The sequence below is a fragment of the Ixodes scapularis genome, unplaced genomic scaffold (assembly GCF_016920785.2).
Source record: "Ixodes scapularis isolate PalLabHiFi unplaced genomic scaffold, ASM1692078v2 PGA_scaffold6__148_contigs__length_123643588, whole genome shotgun sequence".
Lineage (NCBI taxonomy): Eukaryota > Metazoa > Arthropoda > Arachnida > Ixodida > Ixodidae > Ixodes > Ixodes scapularis.
Window position 1 is genome coordinate 11151802 of NW_024609881.1, and position 16306 is coordinate 11168107.

At 44.4% G+C, this 16306-nt stretch overlaps 1 long non-coding RNA gene across 1 annotated transcript; it reads left to right on the top strand.

Annotated features, from left to right (window-relative positions):
- The first annotated feature begins 9 nt into the window (after positions 1–9).
- LOC121838313 lies at positions 10–16061 on the top strand. Its single transcript, XR_006078460.1, has 3 exons — positions 10–51; positions 970–974; positions 15995–16061. It is a non-coding gene; the product is annotated as an uncharacterized LOC121838313 (long non-coding RNA).
- Positions 16062–16306: the final 245 nt, after the last annotated feature.

Sequence of the window (16306 nt, forward strand, 5' to 3'; positions counted from 1 at the left end):
GAGCTCAGGACCCCTGGGTTCTGCAGCGCAATCCTCGCTACACATATTCTGGTACACCTATCCCCCAGCTCTCCATGGTCATCCCCAATTTAGAGTGGGCAATCGCTCGGTATATTACAGTTTGTAATGGTGTTATTTGTTTAGGAAAACAAAAGGTCAGATAAATACCAGTAGGGCCCTGCGGAAGCGGTGCATGGGCCCCGTTTCACTTTTCACAAAGCACCCTGTCTTGAATGGCGGCAGAGAAACAGGTTGGGCTGATTCGCCTGCAGGCCTTTGCTGGGTTGATGGCTACTATCCAGACTGGCAGCTGATCGGCAGCTTCCAGCCACCTGCAGTTTTTTCTTGATGATACAGACTTCCTGCAATACCATGATTAAGAATCAGACTGATATTCTGGAACAAAAAAAGAAACCAAAACTTGCTTCACAGATCAACAAAAGAAAAAGTGCCAACATTACGCTTCTCTTGTTGTCCACAGTGCAAAGACCATGATGACAGCACCATTAAACTCAACCAAACAAGGAAACTTAGCTTCTTCATGACGCAATTGTATTAAGAACCAGGCACGCAGCCGGAAGGGGGGGTAGGAGCCTACCTCACCTTTTCTTTATTACCTACCCTATCCCCCCCCCCAGAATCGTCCATTTTGCTGGCCCTCCCCCCCCCAAAAAAAAACAAATTTCTGGTGAAGCGCCTGTTAAGAAGAATGTGCATGTAGAGCTTAGATACCTACTGGTACCTTAAGAAATCCCAGGAAGCTAAACACAAATTAAACACCACTTAAAAATAGCACAGCTCGCTTGATAGGCACATGCACAGCAATCAACAAGCCTCTTGACATGTTGTGCAGTGCAGGGATACAAATTAAAAATAAACACCGGGGATGTGATCGAAATCCTTTGGGGCAGTGCAATGCGCAAGTTTATCCTGAAGCTACTGTTTGCGCATGCGCCTAAGAGGCGTTAGAGCTGGTTCACACTGTTGCAACTGACTACGACCGAGTTGAACAAAACAGGGTTTTAAGCCGCTTACGACTGCCATTATTACTGCTGGACGGCGTGGTCATAAGCCGTCACAAGAGGCTTAAAGAGTGGTTTTGTCGGAGTCAGTCCTAGTCGGTTGCAACAGTGTGGACCAGCTATTAGACTAAAATTGTATCCAGCTTTGGGTCTTTCCACAAATGTTTTAAGAGACTCCCTTCAACTTTACCAGGGCCTCAGGTATTTAAACGTTGTAGTAAGTAGGGAGCCAACACATTCAAAGCTGGATCTCCTTGCTTTGTATGTGTCTCCCCAGTACCACTAAACGTTCTATACCAGATCAGAGCATTTTAATCAAATCATTCAACCTCTTTCCTCGGCCATGTAAACTACTTGTGCACCCACGAGTTCTACAAGTCACGAATGTAGCTGGAGTAAATTAAAACGTCGCTAAGGCAAGCAATAATAATCATTATTAGCGACAGTAGTACCCTGGGTGGTTCGCAAGGCTAGACATATATGCAGGGGCCCGTACGCACGATCGTCTGCTAGCCAATCAACCAGACCAAGATGATCAAAATAACAAACAGGCAACAAGGGAGAAAACAACAAGAACGATGAGATTAACAGGGCTCGGTCAACACTTTTAACACCCGTGCGACACGGGCAACTCGAATGCCATTTACAACGAATGACAATTGTGTGATCGGCGAATCAGCTCGCTATCTGTCGCGCGTGGAACGCGTCACGCCCGGAGTGTCGCGCGCCGATTGGCCGTCCGCTCAAATGTCATTCGTTGTAAATGGCATTCGAGTTGCCCGTGTGTCCCAAGTATAAGAAACTCAAGGCCCGAGCACCTCAAACCCAACGCCACGCACCGCACGCCGGCGCGAGGCACACGCCGTACACGAGCACAACGACGACACCCAGTTAGGAGCGTGTCCTATCAATACGCCAAACGCCAGCGCCAGTCGAACCGCGCCATCCCTCTGGACGCGGCGTGAAAACCCAGAACGCGCGGGCCGGGAGTTTCAAAACATTGGGCACAACTCAACGCTGCCGCTAGCATGAAAAAGGACGAGACGACACGCAATCAAGCGTTTAACAACACAGAACAGTTCACTGATAGCAACGCGTACTTTAGAAACAATCTAATCAGCGTCTCTGCAGTGCTCCGGTGTCGCAGAGCATTCACGGGATTCTCAAGATAGCGGCACGGCTAGGGAGCCTACATACTCGGCACGGCGGCACCGCGGCGCCGCCGCCGGTCAGTGCTAAGACGATTTCACTTTTTTCGACTCAAATCGTAGAAAAAAGTGAAAAATCATCCGAATTACGGTGGCAACATGAGCTACGTTGTTCCGAAGATGATCTAGCATATCTGGATATTCTTCTAGCATGCAATATGAATATGCAATCGTCAAAACTTAACTAAACTCGGATCGACCGACGCACTCCGAGAAAGGCCTTTGTGTCCTCTCCGGAACGAACAAGGATCCAGAAGTTGCTTGCGGCTTTGAATTGGCACGAAGCCAAGCCAGCCAAGGCAGCCAAGGATTGAAATACGACTTAGTAGTTTTGGTTTCGACCCCACTCTATCTCTGTCCATATTTCTGGGGCCGGTGTCACTACGGTTGACATTACTGCAGTTATCGTACTCTATACAAACTTTGAAGTCAATCGAATGCGAGCAGACATAATTTCCCAGCTTCTTCTCCTGTTATACATTGCTTGATAACCTTTGTTTGCTGATTGGAATCTGCATCAACTCATGTCCATCTGGTCCTTCAAACAAACGGTGTTTAATATCTTAATTCGACTTGATTTCTTATTTGTGAATACATGTAATTGATTAATCATTCACTAGATATCTGTTTTAAGTTTATTTATTTTTTTGCTAAAAAATGTACGTATTTTTTAAGTTTTTTTTTTTGTTTGGTTGGAATTACAGGCCGTGTTTTGTGGCTCAGTAAAACAGGTTGTTTTGAGAAATTCAAGATCATGTACAGCCGACAATACACCAGTGATGTAAATACAGGGGAGGCGGGAGAAGCGTCCCCCCCCCCCTCCCCATCCCTTAGAAAATATTCCTGGCTGCGTCGCTAAATGAGCATAAGAGGCACTGCGTTTTTTGCCTTATCAACATTCACACAAATCGAAGGAGGGAGGAGCTGCTTCATCTGAAAACTTTCAGTTTTGAGATGAAGCAGCTCCTCCCATCTCTTTCCACTTTTGCAGAGCGAACGCTCGGGAGGAGCCGACCCCCTCCCCAGCGTTTACTTTCAACCTGCCAACGAGTATGGCTGTATTTTTTTTTTTCGTGGACCTTCTAGATCGCTACAGCTTCAGTGCATACAGCGGTGTAATCCACTCGCTAACTTTCTGTGCGTGTCTAAACAGAAGACATGTTTCCCTCCAGAGCGGGATCGGCGGCCGAGTGGGCTAGAGCACACCAGCTCGGAGCACGCGGAGCGAAAGCTCGCGCAACAGAACCCAGGGATCCTGGGTTCTGTTGCACCTGGGTTCCGCACCCCTGCCCGTTTCGATCTGGATGAGCATCGTACCGGCGTTCGGTCGTGTATCACTACTGCGTGGCGCACGTTAAAGACCCCAGGCTAGTGGTTGTGCTGCACCGGCTAAATTGCTCATCTACCGCGAGTGACTCGTCGCAACTTTAAATGGCTGACCAACTACACGCTGTAAAAATATCCCCATAACCCAATTTGCAATTTTTGCCCTGCAGAAGTTACGCTAACCTTGATGACGTAGAACAAATTAGTTCTGAACACGTCGACGCGTGCACCGCCGAAACGTGCCCCACATGTCCTACACTTCGTTTCACGATCAGTGCGAGCGAAAGCAATGTGAGGTCGCTGTTGACACGTCACGAGCTCACCTTCGCTCGTATTTATGGTGAAAGAGAGAATGAAGAGTCATAGAACAAAGAAATGATACAAAACATAGATGTAATCTATGTTTTGTATGTAGATAGTGTAATAGATGGCAGGGTAGATCTATGTCATCTATGTTTTGACTGCCTAAGCTAAGCCTATTTCGTATTTACAAATTCTGATAAGCATGACTCCCCGTGGAACCTATCCAAACGCGGATTAAAGTCCGGCTTGCTTAATTTTGAGATGAAAATAAAAATGTAAATAAATATTTACATTCGCGGTACCCCTTACTTTGTTTCGATTCCTTACATCAGTGAATGCGATTTTCCGCGGAACAAACTTCTTTTTTATGTACTTGATCACTAGCGCCACTTGCACATACAACGTTTTTGCTTTGCACCACGCGTGGCCAAGGCTTTCGTAACTTGTGGTGCGGTCCGTGCGGACTGCATTCCACGTGTGTTGGCGGTGTAAGGTGAGTCAGATGAGTCGTTCCCGCTTTAAATAAATACTAAAAATCAGTTTCTCATACTGCGGCACTAAGCGTTGACGTTGGTGCAGCGAGAGCAGTCTTGCCTCTTCTTGAACTTAGAAATACCAGCCAACATCTAAGCCTTTCTCGTGTCGGAAGTTTTGCGTGTCGCGTTTCATTTGAAAAACTAAAGGCTTAGCACATGTCGGTTTTAGAAAGCATTTTTTGCTTGAAGCTTCTGAGGCAAGTTCGCTTTCGCGAAGAAAACGCACCACCAGGATGCAATTACGTAGCATGTGAAACTGATATTTGTTGTTTATTTAAAGGTGGGACGATCAATTTGACTGAAGCACCCGGTCATTCTTTTCAGTCTGGAAAGAACTCGGGGTCTTAGCAAACGGAAAACTGAACACGCGCGCTCAACGCCGCTGCAATGTACGCAGATTTAGTTGAGCAACATGTTTTTCACATATTTTTTCTTGAAGCGCCGACTGATTTGCGATTAGTCAATTTGTTCTGGAATAAACACCGGCCTCTGGAATTTGATGAAATGTGTTCTATTGTTTTTTTCTAATTTACGCATCCAGTGCAACAGTTTGTTTTTGGCGATTTTGTGAAATCAGACATGGGGTGCTGTTTTGCGGACCCTGCTTGCGGTTGCGATGTACTGTCGGCACGGCCGTGTCAATAAAGCCCGACGATCGCGTCACGCCGGCAAGCGCAATATTTTTGAAAAGGAGGAAACGGTTTCTGGCCAAAGGTCTAAGCGCAGATTCTCGTGTACGAAGCTGTACGTCACTGGCTTTGTGATAATAGCGTGAGAGTCAAATTTAAGCGCAACGTAAGAACGGATATTAAGTTGATGTAAGTAAAAGTGGCCGTATCTAGTACTTCAGGGTCCGATGTCAAGCAAGTTCCAGACAAAAAATAATGAACGACGGTAATTGCCCGTCGTTCCTTCGCGCGCTGATCTTGCAAAAATAAACGACACCCGAAACCAGTGGCGTCACGAGGGTCAGCGGCACTCGCGGCAGTAGCCCGCCGCGACACCCCCCTCCTCCCCCCCCCCCCCCCCCCCCCCCGCGCTCCGCTCGTGCGTGGCCGCATAACCCGCCGCTCCCCCCCCCCCCCCCTCCACTCTCGCGTGGCCCGCCGCGAACTTCCCCCCCCCCCCACCCTCCGCTCTCGCGTGGCCCGCCGCGCCCCCCCCCCCTCCCCCCGCATCCCGTCGCGACACCCCCCTGAGCGCTGCACCCGGGCGCGGTCCCCCACCTTGTGACGCCACTGCCCGAAACCACTCCCCGGCAGTTCCGTGGAATCCTGGGGCCAGTGAATACAGTGAATCGCCACGAAATCCTTAAATCTTGGCACCCGCCTGTCTAACCTGGTCGGCTCGGACCAGGACAATACAAGGAACGCCGAGGAAATCACTTCCCTGGCAGTTACGTAGAATCCCGGGGCCAATGACCATGCTGAAGCGCCACTAAGACTTCAATGTTGGTGGCCACCTGTCTACCCCGGTCGGCTCGGACCAACAAAATACAAGGAACGCCAAGGGAATCACTTCCCTGGCAGTTCCGTAAAATCCTGGGGCCAATGAACACACTGAAGCGCCAATGTTGGCGGCCGCCTGTCTACACTGGTCTGCTCGGACCAAGAAAAGACGAGGAACGCCAAGGAAATCCCTTCCCTGGCAGTTCCGTGGCATACCGGTGCACGGGAAATACGGTGAGACGCCAGGCTGGCAGTTCACCGAATTCCCTGGGCGGTCCCGGTCCAGTCTACTACGGCCAAGGCCCCATCCTGGCCCCAGCTAGCCCAAGCAAGTGTGCTGCTTGGGATATTGTTTCTGTCCTTAGTTAAATGGTCGTTTCTAATTATTTTAACTTTGCCTTTTTGTACTGTACACTGTTTCTTAGGCTCAGAATTGTCTGCAATTTTATTAAAGGAATAAATAGATAAGCAATGAAATAAATCACTCTCATTTAATTTGAAATATACGAATAACTCCAAAAATACTTTGGACAATAGCGCGGGGGAGTGTCCACTCGGGGTCACTAACGTCATTTTTCAGATTGAGAAACAAAAAAACTATAATACATCCATCTCGGGTTTTATAATATCATACAAAAAACTCCGAGGCACGAAAAAAAAAGTCCTACAAAGAAACATCAGGAAACGCAGCTGATATTTTATTTAAAAAACGATGGTAGTGCAAATAAAAATAATATAAGAACAGGAATACACAAACGGAAAAGTGCTGACTCGGAACTGCTGTTTAGTGAAGAAACGAAGGAATATAAAGCAGAACTTTAAGGAGGTATATGAAATCAAAACAAACGACGATACAACGCAAGAATTTATTTACACGTCAAAATTAAGAAACAAAAAACTGTATTTTAAATTAAGTTACACTAACATATGCTTTCTTCTACTTGCCGTGGTCTTTTGATCTACTTTTATTTATGTAATGTATAAACAACTATCCCGTCATATGGCCCTCGTGAAAGGCTATTTCCACGAGAGCCCCTTTTTATATAGAACAAAGAACATCTCTCGTCCTCACTCTCATCAGAGCATACATCCGTTAATCATAACATCTTCAAAGGGGAACAAAGGTACCAGCTCTGCTAAAAGTAGGGTCGATAGCGGAAGAATCTGCATTCGAGGGAAGGGGAGGAGATTAAATAAAACGTGCGTTTCGGTATCGAAGGAAGCTGAAACTCCCTGAGCATGTAAGGACTGAACGAGCGGGATGGTATGGACAATTAAACTTGAGGAATTAAACTTGAGGAAGAAAATGGGAAGGGACGGACAAACATATTTTTTGTCCGTCCCTGAACATGTTGCGCTTGCGCTTTGTGTAAAGCACCAATGTTTGAGAAGAGGATGTTAGCTGAAATAAAATAAAACAAAGGGATTCCAGATTTCTCTATGAGTCCACCTCTACCTAAGCCTAATTTTGTCAGAACAAGACATGATGCTGCGGAGGTATCTGGAATTCATGTCAGTGAAATACACACTACAGCTAGAAAGAGAACACGAATTTTTTTTTCTGCCTGAAAATCATTTTGAGTGAAATAAATACTAAAAGGGGTGATGCAGCTATTATTGTACTTTGAGCAAATACCGCTTAGAACAGATCCCTCACGTTAAGAACTTGTGAAACAACCGTCCGATTGTCAGCACACGCAATCAAATTCGCAAAAGAACAAATGAAGAGCAAGGTCCTTCTTTTTGTTTTAAATCGCAGCCAGAACAAGCGGCCACGTGATCTGGAGCCGACTCAACGCCGCTAATGTTCATCGTAGCCACACGCTGGGGTTGGCAAGGCACCTTACACGGGCTTAATTCCAGACATTGTCATGGTTCGTCCGTTGTCGTCATTGCAGCGATTGGACACAGAAAACTACCCGAATGCTTGTCCAGCTATTGATTGTCATAAGCCCAAATCGAGTGATCACACAATGCTGGGGGTCCAATCAATGAGCCGCAATCAAATATTGTCACTAGGCAGTACTGCAATCGCCCAGCTATGTAAAGGTTTGTGAAGGAAATACTGCAGCTGGCTACTGGCCTCCCGTGCCTCCCATCCTTGATGGATGGACGGATGGATGAATCCGGCTGAGCCCTTTGGTTCGGGCGGCAGCTTGCGCCATCAAGCCATTTTGTTTTACCGTTTAAACTTAGAATATTTAAATATGAAAACTATATTCACTCCGCACTGCAAAGAAAGTGAGGCTATAAATTCCCTTGCCATCAGGTAATAATACCTAGTTTTTTTCTCTTTCTGGCACTATTCACTCAATCTTTGCTTGACAATCTCTACTTTGTCTACTGTCCACTCTTCCTTCGCTGTTTCTAAAACCTAAAAACTTTATTAAATCTATGTTGTCTTCGGTAGGCATAGGGTGAAGGCCTTTCCAGTAGAGTATCAAGTGCTCAGCCGTCTCGTCCTCCTCTCCACAAGCAGTGCACATTGTATCCATTTCCTGGTACTTCGCTCTGTATGTTCTGGTTCGCATAACGCCCGTCCTCGCCTCAAACAACAATGAGCTACTCTAAAATTCTCATAAATGCTTTCTTTGGGAATAACTGTTTTGCTTAATCTATAGCTTTCCAGAGCTTTTTTCCCCTGCATTCCCTCTAGCCACCGATGTCTTTCAAGTGGCCTTAACTTTCTTCTTAACTGAGACCTGCTCTTCCGTAGCTGCACTATAGCCTAAAACTTTCCACTTAATTTCCTGGTACGCTGTCTCCACTTTGTGTCTATACTCCTGATGTATAAATAGAACAAATCCTTTCGTGCTTCTTGCTCTCCATCCATTTGCCTCAACCGATCCTCTAATGCTATCTTGGTCACAGCTTCCGTGCACTCAAATGACGCCCATCCCAAGTCTCCTTGTACTCCCTGGTTTTGCGTTTTTCAATGTGCCCTCAAAGCCAGCCTACCTACTCCACGCTGTTTTATTTCGAGTCTTGCATGCTTCGTATTTTATGCATAGCACTGCGTTTCTGAAAGTCAAACCAGGCACCATGACCCCTTTCCCAATCTCTCTCACCACCTCAACCCTGCTATAAATCCAAAGTGCTCTACTTTTCATTACAGCTGCATTTCTGTTACCCTTACCTATTATATATTTTTCATGCTCACTGAGATATTCTTCACCATCACATACCCATACTACTAGGTACTTGTATTTGCTTGCTCTCTCAACTGTAATATTCTGTGTCTTCAGCCTCACAACTTCATCATTGTTAAAAAATCATGACTGCTGATTTTTCACTACAGACTTCTAAACCTAATTCCTTTCCTTCCCTACCACAGATACTCATTCATTCCAGCAACTCTGTCCGGTTGTTAGACATTAGTACGATATCATCCGCATACACCTATTCCGGTAAGGAGTGCTGAATTTTTTGGCCTAGCTTACAGTACGAAAGGTGGAAGCCAAGCCCACACTTTCTAGTCTATTCTTTAATCCTCTCAGAAACAACATAAACAGCAAAGGCGACAACGGGCACTCATGCCTAAGATCTCGTCTTATCTCTATTTTCCCCGTTGCCTTACCTTCCCATGTTATAATCACATTATTATCTTTGTAAATGTTCCTTAATATTGATGTGTGTACTTCATCTAGGTTTAGCTCTCCACTATGTCCCACGGGTTCCTTTGGTTCACATTGTCATAGGCACCCTTGATATCCAGAAATGCCAGCCAGAGCTATCTGTTTTCTTTTTGCGTTGTTTCTATACACTGTGTTAGAGAAAATATACTGTCCTCCAGCCACCTTTGTTTTCGAAACCCGTTCTGTAACTCGCCCAGTATGCCCTCGCAATCTATTGATTCATCCAGTCTGTTCTTCATATTATGCATTACCAACATATTGTCACAGGCGGTGACCAATCAACAATAAATAAACAGAAAGAAATAAACGTTTAATGTGGCGAACTTGTGCCAAAAATAAAAGGGTACAAAATATAATCACGGAGCGTCGCGGGCGTCGAAGTCGGCGTAGCAGCAGAGTCGAACGCTGGGCGAAAACTGACTGCAGATCAGCACGCAGAGTCCCTTATGTACGCGCGTTGGGTTCTGGAACAATCGGCCTAAATTGTTCGGCGACAGGAACATTCAGAACTCGATCTGACGAGAACGCAATGAAAGAACAAATAAAAGAGCATTCCACTGACTGGAATCGAACCCAGACTTTCTGCACGACAGTGAAGCAGGGTAACCACTCGGCCACGCGCGCGGTCACTCACTGACGAGCGTGGCATTACTCCCCCCTTTAAAAAGGCATCGTCTGGATGCCACGTAAAAGGCAACAAAACAGAGCGAAACAAACAAAAAAATGGGAACATACGGAGGCTCGCAAAACACAATCCTATCAAGCGGTGCACAAGATCACATTTCGCATTCTTATCGCGCGTAGTACGGCTTGAGGCGCACGACGTGGACGACTTCCGGTCAGTAAACAGAGCATAGCACGTTCAGCTTAAGAAAAAAATTCAGTGCAGGCCTATATTCATGGTTCACATATGTGTAATTGCTCTTCATAATGAAGGGAAAACTGCTTAAGTTGTGGCCCACTACAGGCTTTCTATTAGTGTTAAAAAGTGTGGTAGAAAACAAGATTGCGCTTGGAAGACGGGGACATAGGAAGGACAGACACAACAGAGCGCTAACATTCAACTGATTTAATTCAAGAACCTCAGCGTAGAAACGGACTTTGTCACCGCACCACATCTCAACCAATCCGTTCTGCCACGGACCGCAAGTACGCCAACTCCTTATCCGCCAAGTCAATTGACGCCATACTGACACAACTTGTGCCGGAACTATTTATAGTGTCAGCCTCCATAATCTCGCTAACAGTCCTATCTTTGTGCCTCTCAAGAACAGTAGACGAAGCAAATAATTGTTTGCACCCGCAGTCATGACAGTGACACGACAGATTATCACTGCGAGTGCAAACCATTATTTGCTTTGTCTACTGTTCTTGCTAGGCACAAAGATATGACTGTTTGAGAGGTTATGGAGGCTGATGCTATAAATAGTTCTGGCATGTGTTGTGTCAGTGTGGCGTCAATTGACTTGGCGGATAAAAAGTTGGCGTACTTGCGGTCCGTGGCAGGGCCACGGATTGGTTGAGATGTGGTGCGGTGACGCGGTGTGTTTTTACGCTGAGGTTCTTGAATTAAATCAGTTGAAAGTTAGCACTCGGTGGTGTCTGTCCTTCCTATGTCCCCGTCTTTAAAGCGCAATTATGTTTTCTAACGTACCGTACGAACTTGCCCAACAATCAGCACTTGTTAAAAAGTGCTATTGTGTTTTAAGCAGCTCGCACCAAATATTTTCTTGAAATACATAGGTTCATGAAAATTATTATGTAGATGTTGGCAGACAGTCATGGTGAGGCCAATTTTTAATGCCAAGTGGTCCACTTATTCAGAGTTAATTGAGTTTGTAAACATTGTAGGTCGCAAATTAAATTTTTATGGTATGCAATGGGCACAATTATCCGTAATGACTAGCTCTACCTAGGGGAACTTCATACGTTTACTACGGCAAGATAATTTCGAAAAACAAAGTATTTAGTTTATTCAACTCCTGCACTAACCTTGTCTTTAGAAACTTTTTATATTCTTTGCGATGCTGAGATAAGATTCTGGAAATAGTTTTTCTAGAACTACTCTAGATATTTCCAGTTCATCATTTTTCTCGCAAAGCATTCGAAAGAGCCAAACCCTGTAATGTACGGAGGGAATTCACAGAATGATGCGACTGACAGTTTGGAACATTCGGCACTGTAACAGTAATAATGACATGTCACTTATGTAATGCTCATTATCGCAGATCAAACTGCTTTTTCCGTCTACACTCATTTTCAGTAGACTCATCCAGCGAACTCCCACCTGAGACTGCAGCGCTGGGTTCTGCAAAGTAATTTGAATGAATAATGATGCAACAGGTTTCTTTGAGCGTGCGTCTAACACATATTCTTTATATTGAATCTGCTAAGTGTATTCATGACCATGTCCATAATTGTATCCACATTCCAGCTTATTTTTATTTTGACATTTGAGTTTTCCTCAGTACTTTTCTCAACATCTGTGCTTGTTGAACCATACTCAAGTCCATACATCTTGTCTTTCGCTATTACATTAATATATAAAACTGTTGATGCCGAGTGAGAATTCAAGGTACCGAATCTGTCGTGCGAGCTAAATAAGAACCAATAAAAAGCTATACAAAGGAAATTTTGTTAAAGGAGGCTGTATGGGCATTAGAATAGCACATGCCATGCTAAAAAAAAATACAAATTCTTGTTAGGTATGCAAGGATGACAGTGTTGTGCTGTTTCTGATGTGTCACAAAAAACAAAAAAAATCAGTGCCATACAGTGTTCCTTATGGAAGTACAAACTGTTGAATTCGAAGCCCAGAAGTTTTATTCAAGAATGTTCCTCAATACAAATGTATTTTGAGATCTGAGCCACTGACTGATACATGACTATGTGGCAAACATTCATTTTTATGTGCATTATAGTTTACTAGGTCTAGTCTGCATTGATTTATTGCATTCATGCTGAAACTGGGAGGAATTCTCTGGGTATGAATAAAGAGATAAACATTTCTTGATATCAAAACATTTGAGAACGGACAAAAGGAAGGATCTGAGAACGGTATCTTAGATTCTCCTTTTTCTTACAGTATATCTAATGTTCACTTTATTTCACCTGATGCATTTAGTTTTTAGCGCAGCTGTTAGCACCCGTTTCCGCGTTTCGCGGCGTCGCTGTCGGCGTAACCGCCCAACTAAACTTGGCAGGAAATTGAATTAATGTTGTGGTCATGTGACGTTAATATTTCCGCTAAGTCTAGCTGAGAAACTGAGTGTTTTTATGGATGACGTGACACGGTCATGCGACGTCATTTTCCCCGCTACTTTTAGCAGAAAAACTGCATTTGTGTAGAGGTCATGTGACATCAATTTCCGCGCTAAATTTATTGGGAAACTTAACCCGCTAAATTTAGTGGGGAAATTTCCCCCTAAATGGGAGGGAGCAGAAAAGGAGGAGGGGAGGGAAGGAGGGGCATACCCTCCCATCTTCCTCTTCGAGAGCTGTACTGTATTTTCTCATTACAGAGAATTGTAAACGTCTCATATTTCATCTCATGTTTTTTCAACTTTCATATTGCAGGTGCGCTTGCAGCACAAATCTGGGTTGTGCTGATCCTCTACGCACAAGTTAGGAACTCCTGAGTGACAAGAGTGGGAGTTTGGTCTGACAGCTCAAGGGACACCATTGTTCAGTATTGAATTTTTAATTATCTTCTTTTGAGCAAAGTTAAGCTTTGCTGCATGCAGTTCTTCTAAAAATAAATACCTGCAACCAAATTTACCAGGTCACGACATTTTGCCTCTGCTCTTAGTGCTCCTGGTGAGCCTCGGATGAGAGCTTACTGGGGTGCAAACATCATAATTGTTTGAAACCACTCACTGATGTAGAGACTTATTGACATCCAGCATTCCAATGAAACGCTGGATATCCACAAGTCTTTCTTGAACAATGCAAGCGGGAAAGGAACCATACAATCATATTGTATTGGGGGACATTCTACAGAGTGTTTTTTTGTATATTTTACAGATTTTTTAAAAAAAAGCCGTAAAAGCTACATTTACGCAGTCTGTACACGTGAATTATATGGCCAGGGCGGCATAGTATAAAAGGCTAATTTGTAATGATCAGTCGGCTTATTACAGAGATGTGCCAGACTTCTTTCAGAAAACTAGATGGAGGTTCATTCTCGCGTGGTTTTATCCCGCGAATCTGAATATCCCGTTCGTTTTCCACAAAGATATAACTAAACGTGAGAAAACACAAAAAAAACATCCTACCAATAGTGACATCGTAAGAAGACCTTTCAGCCGCCAAGTGTATGTCGCTTAAGGGCCGCGCGTCCAGTCGCAAGTTTTCTAGGTATATTCTCCCGCATTGGCACCAGTCGTGACACATTTTTCTGCCCCTTTAAAAAATAGCATGTGCGTGCATAGCTTTCATAGGCACTGAAGATGCGTGAACAAAGATTTTGAAAGCTGCTCTTGTTACGTCCCTCTCTAGGGAAGTGCTTTCAAAGCGCTTTAAAAATGACTATGCAGCCTCGATTAATTAAATTAGCAAATAATTTTGATATTTGAGATTCTGGAGGTCAAATGAAGAAGATTTAAAAGAGTTTTCTCAAATACAAAACCGCTTCAGCCTCTCTCTAAGTATAGTATGTTCCTAAAATTTTTAATCAGTGAAAATAGACCCATGGTTCCAATTAGAAACTTCTAAGCATCATCAAAACACACTAAATCAATTTTCTTTGTGAAGATATAAGACAAGAGCAGCATTTTATGGTGTTCTAAAAGAATGGTCAATTTGGACGCGTTTCCAGACTTCGGTTTCTTACCAGAGCGCATCTTTGCACCTACGGTCCTGCTGCCCGGTGGCCGCAGTGCGAAGCCGCCCCCTCGCCTCCCTCGTAGGATGGAGGGAAGCAAGGCGCACGTGTGTTGCGCGTCTAAGCCCCTGGGGAACAGGACCGTGGGCGCAAAAATGAGCTCTGATAAGAAACTGAAACCTAGAAACTCGTATCCAAATAAAGCATTTTTACAGAACGCGTAAAATGCTACCCCTGCATTATATCCTTCTAAAAAGAGTTGATTTTGTGGTTTTCAGTGACTCAGCAAGTTTCCAATAGAAACCATAGTTTCATTTTCACTAATTAAAAAGTTAATTAACAAATTGTATTTAATTATCTGACTGATCGTTACGACTAGGTCCCTATGCTACGTACGCCTGGCCATATAACTCTCCTGCACAAATCGCATTAATTTAGCTTTCACGGCCTTTCTAAACATATATGTAAAGCTTAAAACTAAATTGCCGTGTACAACAGTGAAAAGGCGAAACCACCATGTTGGAGCCATATGGCTCTACCACGCCGGTATCGCCTTTTCGCTGGTATAGGATGTCCCATATTACGTTATCCATGTATGGTTCCGTCCGCCTACATGGTTCCGCCATAATCCACTACGCCGGTATAGGATGTCCCATAATACGACACGCTTGTATGGTTCCGCCTACCTGTATCGTTCCGCCGTAATCCACTATACTGGAGCTGCCTTTTCGCTTGTATAGGATGTCCCATATTACGGTTACGCTTGTATGAGCCTTTTCCATCATCTTTCCATCATCGATATTTTCCAACAGGGCGATACTGATTAGGCTGGAAATCTTGAGACTTTTCCAATTGCCGAATTTCTCAACAATACCAATTTTCAGCTCATAGACATCCTGCACAGGGTTGAGTTAGGTACTAACGGCCATTAACAACTGCGTGAGTTACTGTACACATATGCGGTAACTATACTAAAGCCCAACTTATTCTGGTAACGCACAACACCATAAAACTACCAAAAAACACCGAGCATGCACCCGCGGCAGAGTAAGCGCTCAACCCCTACTTTTGAAACATATCAACTCATCTAAGGACATATTAAAGCCTATTCCTCTATTTTAAGCAAGTTAAAAAAATATATGAAAGAGACATCAAGCACCCTGTCGCCATGGGCGTTTATCTCCACGACTGGCAGACAGAATGGGGATAGAACGAGTAGAACAGCAAAGCAGGAGAGGAATAGGAGGGGTGCAGTCGAAAAGAGCTAGAAAATGATATACTTGGGGACAACGTTCCGTGGCAATGGAGCTAAAGCTAGAGAGCCAAAGGACACCATTTCACTGCATAGCTGAATATAGTTCAACCATAATAATTTGCTGGGTGGAACGTAACCAATTAAAATATATGTAAAATTGTTCTGTTTAGCTTTGACTTTAGAATGTTAGCATAACATTAGCCAGGACGTGCCAAACCTAGAGCATTTCCTTTTTAGCTATTTTGTGTTTTCTTGGTTTAAATTCACCCTAGGTTTTCTAGCTCCCTGCAAAATTAAGATGGCATCTTTATCATGCGCATCTTTGGGCATCATCAGTGTGGTTTATTGTAGGCACACTCTGTGAGCTCGCCCCTTTGTTTGACATGTAAGATTTTTATGAAGTTTGGCAACCAAGAAATCTTAGAACAAACCAAGCAAGTGGTGTGCAACGTGTATGACAAATGGGACAGTGGGAACCGGGACTCCTAGTTGTTTCCGTATGCCGGTTGGCTAGCAAGCTCACTGGTGTGTGTGAGCAAGGGTGGGGACCGAGCTCAGGACCCCTGGGTTCTGCAGCGCAATCCTCGCTACACATATTCTGGTACACCTATCCCCCAGCTCTCCATGGTCATCCCCAATTTAGAGTGGGCAATCGCTCGGTATATTACAGTTTGTAATGGTGTTATTTGTTTAGGAAAACAAAAGGTCAGATAAATACCAGTAGGGCCCTGCGGAAGCGGTGCATGGGCCC